The 8,897-nt window shown below is 42.9% G+C and overlaps 1 long non-coding RNA gene across 1 annotated transcript; it reads left to right on the top strand.

The window, feature by feature from the left end:
* Window positions 1–5,995: 5,995 nt before the first annotated feature.
* LOC132605385 (uncharacterized) lies at window positions 5,996–7,446 on the top strand. Its single transcript, XR_009569167.1, has 2 exons — window positions 5,996–6,149; window positions 7,148–7,446. It is a non-coding gene; the product is annotated as an uncharacterized LOC132605385 (long non-coding RNA).
* The last annotated feature ends 1,451 nt before the right edge of the window (window positions 7,447–8,897 follow it).

Below are 8,897 nucleotides of genomic sequence, written 5' to 3'. Positions count from 1 at the left end.
GGCTCATCATGCATTCACGTTATATTCCGCTTATGTTATGCATCATGATGATTTAGCAAGTCATGTGGTTCGCTCGGTCACATGTAGTCAGGTACCGAGTGCCGTGTTACATCCAGGCCATGGTTCGAGGCGTGACAAAGCTTGGTATCAGAGCCTAGGTTCAAGGATCTTTAGGGAGTCTATGAAACCGTGTCCAGTGGGGTCTCTTTTATATGTGTGAGGGCCCCACACATATAAACAGTTGACCACCAAGACATTCAGGATTGTCTCATTTCTTTCCTATTGTAGATCGTGCAGTTAGAGCAGTATTTTTAGGATGGCTTCCTAATTCGTGCGTGTACGTGTTTTCAGAAAATGCCTTACAAGAGAACTTACAAGAAGAAAAACACAGCCACCAGCCAAAGGGCTGCCGCCGGAGTAGCTCACGGAGATACTGTTCCGACTCAGGCAACAGCTCCAACCGCCCCTACTGTTACACCTGCTAGTTCTTCAGACAGGGATGTTAGGAGTGCTATCAACATGCTCACCCAGCTGGTAGCAACTCAGGCCCAACGTCAGGAATATGGGTCAAGTTCAGGAGGTAATGGAGAGTCATCTAAGACGAAGGATTTTCTCAGAATGAATCCCCCAGTATTCACGGGGACGAAGAAAGATGAAGACCCTCAGGACTACATTGATGCTCTACAAAAGATCTTCAGGGTTATGACAGTTATAGAAACCGAAGCAGCTACTTTTGGAGCTCATCAGCTGCAGAGTATTTCTAACACATGGTATGAGTCTTGGGAATTGTCCCGAGGTGAGAATGCGCCTGATGCTACATGGGATGAATTTGCTAGTGCTTTCCTAGACCACTTTATGCCAGTAGAGCTCAGAGAGGCTAAGGCTGAACAATTCCTGAAACTCAAACAAAATGGCAGACCAGTTCAAGAATATTATTTGGAGTTCGTTAGCCTGGCAAAGCATGCCCCACACATGTTACCCGATATGAGGGCAAGAGTGAGAAGATTCGTTGGAGGTCTTGATTCCCATTTGTATGATGGAGCCAATATTGTTGCACAGAATGAGACAATGACTATTTCCAAAATGGTTGCTTTTGTACAGGGCAAGGAGACAAGGCTAAAGGAGAAAGAAGCCTTACAAAAATAGAAGGACAAGGAGTTCAACAAGAGAGTCAAGTTTACCGGATAGTTCAGCGGGAACCGAAACAGGAAATTCTTTAAGAACAGGTCAGCAGTACCGGCTCCGTCCTCAGCAAGTGCCCCACTTCCTAAGTTCCGCAATGATAAGAAGCCGAATTTCAGGCCATCAAGTTCGTACCCTCAAGCTAGTGGGGGTCAGTCAACTAATACTTATCCGATGTGCGGCAAGTGTAATAAGAGACACTTAGGTAATTGTCGTGTGGGTACTGATGCTTGTTTTAGATGTGGTCAGAAGGGCCATTTTCAGAAAGACTGTCCATCAACCAGGCAGGGTACTGGAGGTAATACGACGCCATCCATAAATTCAGCGGTTCCTCGTAATAATTAGGCCCAGCAGGGGAACAATGCAGCTAGGTCTGGAAACACAAGCGGGGGGCGAAACCGCATGTATGCATTGACAGGCCGTCAGGATACAGAAGCTCGAGCAGATGTTGTTACAGGTACTCTAACAGTTTTCACTTTCGATGTATATGCCCTTATTGACCCCGGATCCACCCTATCTTATGTAACCCCTTTTGTTGCTAAGAAATTTGGTATTGAACCTGAAAAATTGTATGAACCCTTTGAGGTGTCCACCCCCGTTGGGGAATCACTCACAGTTAGACATATGTATAGGGGTTTATTAGGCCTAGTGTTTCGCCTTGGGGTGCACCAGTCCTATTTGTCCGAAAGAAGGATGGTTCTTTACGTATGTGTATAGATTACCGTCAGCTGAACAAGGTCACCATTAAGAACAGGTACCCTCTTCCTAGAATCGATGACTTATTTGATCAGCTGCAAGGCGCCCAATGTTATTCCAAGATTGATCTCAGAACAGGCTATCATCAGTTGAAGGTTAAGGAAGTTGATATTCCTAAGACAGCTTTTAGGACCCGTTATGGCCATTTTGAATTTCTTGTTATGTCATTTGGGTTGACAAATGCACCAGCTGCTTTCATGGATCTTATGAATAGGGTCTTCAAACCTTATCTCGATTTATTCGTCATTGTCTTCATTGATGATATTTTGGTATATTCCCGTAATGAGGCCGAACATGCAGAACATCTCAGAATAGTGTTGCAGACTCTTAAGGATCGTGAACTTTTTGCAAAATTCTCAAAGTGTGAGTTTTGGCTTAAATCAGTGGCATTCTTAGGCCATGTGATCTCGGGTGAAGGTGTTAAAGTTGATTCTCAAAAGATTGACGCCGTAAAGAGTTGGCCCAGACCCACCTCAGTTTTTGATATAAGATGTTTCTTGGGTCTGGCAGGCTATTATCGACACTTCGTAGAAGGATTTTCTTCTATCTCGGCTTCGTTGACTAAGTTGACACAGAAGAAAGTTAAGTTCCAATGGTCAGATGCGTGTGAGCGAAGCTTTGAGGAGTTGAAGAAAAGATTGACTTCTGCTCCAGTTTTGACTTTGCCAGAGGGAACTGAAGGATTCGTGGTTTATTGTGATGCTTCGGGAGTTGGTCTCGGATGTGTCTTAATGCAGCATGGTAAGGTTGTAGCTTATGCATCTCGTCAACTCAAGGTACACGAAAAGAATTATCCGACTCATGACTTAGAGTTGGCAGCTGTAATTTTTGCACTTAAGATATGGCGTCATTATTTGTATGGAGTGCACGTTGATATATTCACGGATCATAAAAGCCTGCAGTATATCTTCAACCAAAGAGAGCTAAATCTTAGACAGAGGAGATGGCTCGAATTGCTTAAGGATTATGATGTTGATATTCTTTATCATCCGGGAAAAGCAAATGTTGTAGCCGATGCTCTTAGTCGACACTCCATGGGAAGTTTAGCCCACGTGGACAAGGATAAGAGAATTATGACGAAGGAAGTTCACCGTTTGGCCAACCTTGGAGTCCGACTTATGGAATCCGGGGATGGTGGTGTGGTCGTTCAGAATAGTGCTCATTCCTCTTTAGTCGTTGAAGTCAAGGAGAAACAATTTAGTGATCCCTATTTATTGCAGCTGAAGGAAGGGATTCACAAGCATAAGACGACGGCTTTTGAACAAGGGGGAGATGATGGTACCTTGAGGTACCAAGGCAGATTATGTGTCCCAGATGTAGATGGACTCAGAGAGCGAATCATGTCAGAAGCTCACAATTCCAGGTATTCCATTCACCCAGGTTCCACTAAGATGTATCATGATCTTAAGGAGATTTACTGGTGGAACGATATGAAGAATAATGTGGCAGATTTTGTAGCTAAGTGCCTGAACTGTCAGCAGGTGAAAGCCGAACACCAGAGGCCTGGTGGCTTGGCTTAGAATATTGATATTCCTGTCTGGAAATGGGAAATGATCAATATGGATTTTGTATCAGGTTTACCTCGTTCAGCTAGGAGGCATGACTCTATTTGGGTGATCGTTGATCGACTTACTAAGTCAACACACTTTTTGCCAGTCAAGACCACATATTCAGCAGAAGATTATGCCAAGTTGTATGTTAATGAGATTGTCAGATTGCATGGGACACCAGTGTCCATTATTTCAGATCGTGGTGCTCAGTTTACAGCGAACTTCTGGAAATCCTTTAAAAAAGGATTGGGTACCAAGGTGAACCTTAGCACAGCTTTTCATCCGCAGACAGATGGCCAAGCAGAGCGTACTATTCAGACTCTAGAGGACATGTTAAGAGCATGTGTCTTGGATTTCAAAGGTAATTGGGATGATCAGTTACCACTCATTGAGTTTTCTTATAATAACAGTTATCATGCTAGTATTGGGATGGCACCATTTGAGGCTCTGTATGGGCGGAGGTGCAGATCACCAATCGGTTGGTTCGAAGTTGGTGAAGCAGAGTTGTTAGGACCAGATTTGGTTTATCAGGCTATGGAGAAAGTCAAGTTAATACAGGAGCGTTTGAAAACGGCTCAGAGTCGCCAGAAGTCTTACGCAGATGTGAGGCGAAGGGACTTAGAATTTTCAGTTGACGATTGGGTATTCCTTAAAGTCTCACCTATGAAGGGTGTTATGCGATTTGGCAAGAAAGGGAAGCTCAGTCCCAGATATATTGGACCTTACAGAATTCTACAAAAGGTCGGTCTAGTAGCTTATGAACTTGAGTTGCCATAAGATTTGGCTGCTGTACATCCCGTGTTTCATGTGTCCATGTTGAGAAAGTGTGTAGGAGACCCATCGTTGGTTGTTCCTCCAGATACTATAACAGTTAAGGATGGGTTGACCTATGAGGAGGTCCCCGTAGCCATTCTTGATCGTCAAGTTCGCAAGTTGAGAACTAAGGAAGTAGCCTCAATAAAGGTCTTGTGGAGGAGCCAGAAAGTTGAAGAGGCCACATGGGAAGCCGAAGAGGACATGAAATCCAGATATCCTCACTTGTTTGAAGAGCAGGCAGATAGACTTCAAGGTAAATACCTTTAGTATTCATGTCATTTCCCTTATGTATTCATGCCTCACGTTTCACGTTCAAGTTCATGTATTCACGTTTCCATGTAATCAAGTCATGTTAGTTCAGTCTCCATGTTTCATGTCATGTTTCCTTCACGTTCATGTACTCAAGCCATGTCCAGCCATATTATTAACCATTATCCATCATTCGAGGACGAATGATCCCAAGAAACATACACTGTAACACCCCGCACCTTGGAACTAAGTCTAGGCTCATATCATTAAAGTTCTAGTGGGTTGATAGGCCTATTTCGGGCAGCGATAACTACTTGATCCTTTGTGAATCTGGAAGAACTTCCTTGGTGAAAGTTGTAGCCCTATTAACTAGCTTTCCAACGGTATATTATGGGGATTAAACGGACATCTGTGCAAAGAGTTATGCCCATTTGACTGAGGCCTGTTCGCTGGAAAATTCGTCTACGTTACGGTGACGTTACGGATCGTAACTCTTGTTACGGGCCGTAACAGTGAGCCGTAACACGGCCGAAATTTCCAGAACCTCACTGGAAATTCACTCCAGGATACGGTCCCAAGATACGGTCCGTCCCTTCGTGTTACGGACCGTACCTTGTGTTACGGACCGTAACAGTAGACCGTAACACAGGGAAAATTTCCAGAAACTTTCTGGAAATTTTCATCAAGGTACGACGCCACGTTACGGTCCGTACCCTGTGTTACGGGACCGTAACATGGGCGTGTTTTGGTCCGCAGTTGAGTTTCGGGTCAACTGACTTCGGGAGGCCATAACCCTATCGTAAGTTGGGAATTTGGGAAAACTCAAAGAATGAAAGTTGTAGAGAATTGAAATACCTTTCCAAACATAGGTTGTGAGTTCACAGGAGACGTCGGTATAGGGAGATATGGACGTTTTAAGACAGAACAGTCCCGACCCATTTTCAAGTTGGGTCAACCCATTTTCCCATTGGTATATAAAGAAAATGATTACCCTAGCAGCCATTATTTCCCTCATTTTCAGATTTTTAGAGAGAGAAAAAGAAAGAGAGGAGATCTAGAGAGAAGAAGTGGAGAATCAACCAAGTTTAAGGCCCCGAATCCCAAAGTTCGTGAAGGATAATTTGTAGTACAAGTTGTGGTCGTCATTTTAAGCTAAAGATCGGACTTGGGGGTGTTGATTTCGTGGTGACCACCCAAAAAGGTAATATTTCTACTCCCTAATCACTTATAGTTGTGAATTGATGAATTCTTGGGAGAATAATAATTGGGTTGTTGAAGATGATTATATGAATTATGCTAGAATTGTTGGGTTGTTGACTTGGGATTGTTGTATTCATGTGGTTGATGAAAAATGATGTTAATTACATCTAATGGGATTGTAGAATTAGCTAGAAGTAAAAGGATGGGGATTTGGTGAAGAAAACACCATTTATGAGGGTTATAAAGCTTCATGCCTATTAAGTGTTTGATAAAATGCTTAGATGAACAAAACATGGATATGGTTGCTAATATAGAATCCCTATGACTTGTATTGCTATAGATTGAAGTTGAAGGGATTGAAAGACATTGTGATACGCTCAAAAGCGGGAGGTTAAGGTATGTAGAACTTCCATCCACATGTGGGAATCTCTACGTTCTTCCCCATGATCCGTTTCGTAAAAATCTATGAAGTTCAAATCCTAGGGCATTAAATCCAACATATTGGTAGCCCGTAATTATGTATGTATGTACACGAATTTCGTATCTATGTTCGTTATTGTATTCCTAACCTTCCATTATGGATATTAGGAATCCTAACTTAATCCATGAATCATGAATTCTTTCTCATGTGTTCTCATTATGTTCATATGAAACTGCATGAGTTATTTTGCAAGTCATAAACATGTTTTCAAGTCAACTACAAATACATGATTATGAACTATTGTATTACTCATAACTCAAGGATATGTTTACAATATTATTGCATGAACCCATGTTTACAAGTCATTTCGTGAAATCATGATTTCAAGACAAGTACAAGTAAATTCACGAAAGTCATGGGCTTCTTAGCCAAATATATTATGTTCATGTTTTTGGGAGTTGCACAAATTACCGGGAAGGCTCAGATAGCCTGAAACTACGGAGCCACCGTAGGACAAGGATCGCTCCGCCCAGATAAGACGATACCTTAATTTTACACTGAATGGATCCATCAGGTACCTTACTACCTCAGGCAAGGTATGAGGGCTCTGCTGGTCCGGCGAGGTACCAGACTCCACGTACCCACGTGGTAAATTACTACCTTATACCCTGGCAAGGTATAGGGGCTCTGCTGGTCCGGCGAGGTACCAGACTCCACGTACCCACGTGGTGATATGATATGATATGATATGTCGGTTTATGAAATGCTCTCCCTACTTATCATGTTTTACTCATGTTATGTATACGTATATGTACCCATGCTCATGCTCATGTTCATGTCCAAGTTTCCAGTTTCAGTTCTTATCATGTTATTCCATGTCCCCTGTTGTTTCTTCCGGTTGCTTTACATACCAGTACATTCAATGTGCTGACGTCCCCTTTTATTGCCCGGGGGCCTGTATTTCACGATGCAGGTACGGAGTTACAGGACGACGCTTCTGATCATTAGGATTTACTCGTACCAGCTTATCGGTGAGCCCCATCTCATTCGGGGTTTAAACATTGTATTTCTCTGTTTAGTTTTGCATGTAAAGGTATGCTGGGGGCCTTGTCCCAGTAATTATGTTTTCCAGTCAGACTCATGATAGAGGTTTCATAGACTAGACCAGTCAGTTATGTTATGTCAGACATTTGGAGTCGTATAGCCATTTTGGCTCACTCATGTTTTAAACAAGTACTTTATTAAGTATTATGAATTATTACGTTTTACAAAGGCTCATCATGCATTCACGTTATATTCCGCTTATGTTATGCATCATGATGATTTAGCAAGTCATGTGGTTCGCTCGGTCACATGTAGTCAGGTACCGAGTGCCGTGTTACGTCCAGGCCATGGTTCGGGGCGTGACATACACCATCCCGTAATCAATCGCCTAGAGTCGGGACAACCAGCCCAGTCAGCATCAGAATACCCCTCTAATTGACATGTAGAAACTGATGGAAAGAATAAGCTACGTGAAACTGTCCCCCGAACATATCGAATCACACGAAGAAAAGCCGAATAATGAATACGGGTAGGGCATGAAACAAATTGGCTCAATAGCTGAACCGCATAGGAGATATCCGGCCTAGTCATCATCAAGTACACAAGTGAACCAACCAACCTCCTATAAAGTGTGTGATCGGGAAAACGCTCACCATCGTCTCTACCATACTTGGTGTTAACCTCCATTGGTGTAAGAACCACCTTTGTATCAGTCAAACCAGACAAAGCAACTACGTCAGACGCATACTTATGTTGGCCCAACGTAATACCAGAAGGGGTATACCCAACCTCCAAACCCAGAAAGTATGTGAAAGGACCCAAATCCTTCATCTTAAATGAAGCATGAAGAAATGATTTCAACTGAGCAGCACCGTCAATATCATCTCCTGTAATAATGATGTCATCCACATACAAGAGAAGTATAGTAATACCTACAACTGAACGACGAAGTAAAAGTGAATGATCAGAAGAACTCTGAGAGAAGCTAGCCGAACATACTGTCGATCGAAACTTATCAAACTAAGCCCGTGGAGCTTGTTTGAGGCCATAAAGAGACTTCCGAAGATGACAAACAAGGTTAGAACGAGGGATAGCATATCCCGGAGGTGGTTTGAGATACACAACTTTCGTCCAAATCATCATGAAGAAATGCATTCTTGACATCCATCTGATGAAGATGCCAAAAGCGAGCAGCAGCAATAGCTAACAGAATACATTCTATCGCCATCTTTGCAACTAGGGTAAATGTCTCCTCATAATCAATGTCGTATTCTTGCTTGTAACCTTGAGCTACCAACCGTGCTTTATATCGATCAATCTTCCCATCAACAGTAAGCTTAACTGAGTACACCCATCGACTACCGATAACTGTACATCCAGGAGGTTTATCAACCAAACTCCAAGTATGATTCTCCTCCAAAGCTTCAATTTCGGTAGCCATGGCTTGCTGCCAATTGGTGTCTAAAACGGCCTTAGCATACGAAGTTGAAATCTGAATAGAAACCAATGATGATTGAAGAGCACAATGTGCGTAGACTTGCCATATCAATTGGGAGAATAGCCATAGTGAACTGGAGCATTAGAGATTCGAGAAGACCGTCAAGGTGGGGGACTAGTTAAGGCTTCAGATGAAGAGTCAGCGGAAGTACATATAAGCTCTGACGAGGCTGGTCCGTGAG

This window comes from Lycium barbarum, chromosome 8, assembly GCF_019175385.1.
Source record: "Lycium barbarum isolate Lr01 chromosome 8, ASM1917538v2, whole genome shotgun sequence".
Taxonomy (NCBI): Eukaryota; Viridiplantae; Streptophyta; class Magnoliopsida; order Solanales; family Solanaceae; genus Lycium; species Lycium barbarum.
Note: the sequence above shows the minus strand (reverse complement) of the source record. Positions and strands in the feature narration are given on the sequence as shown.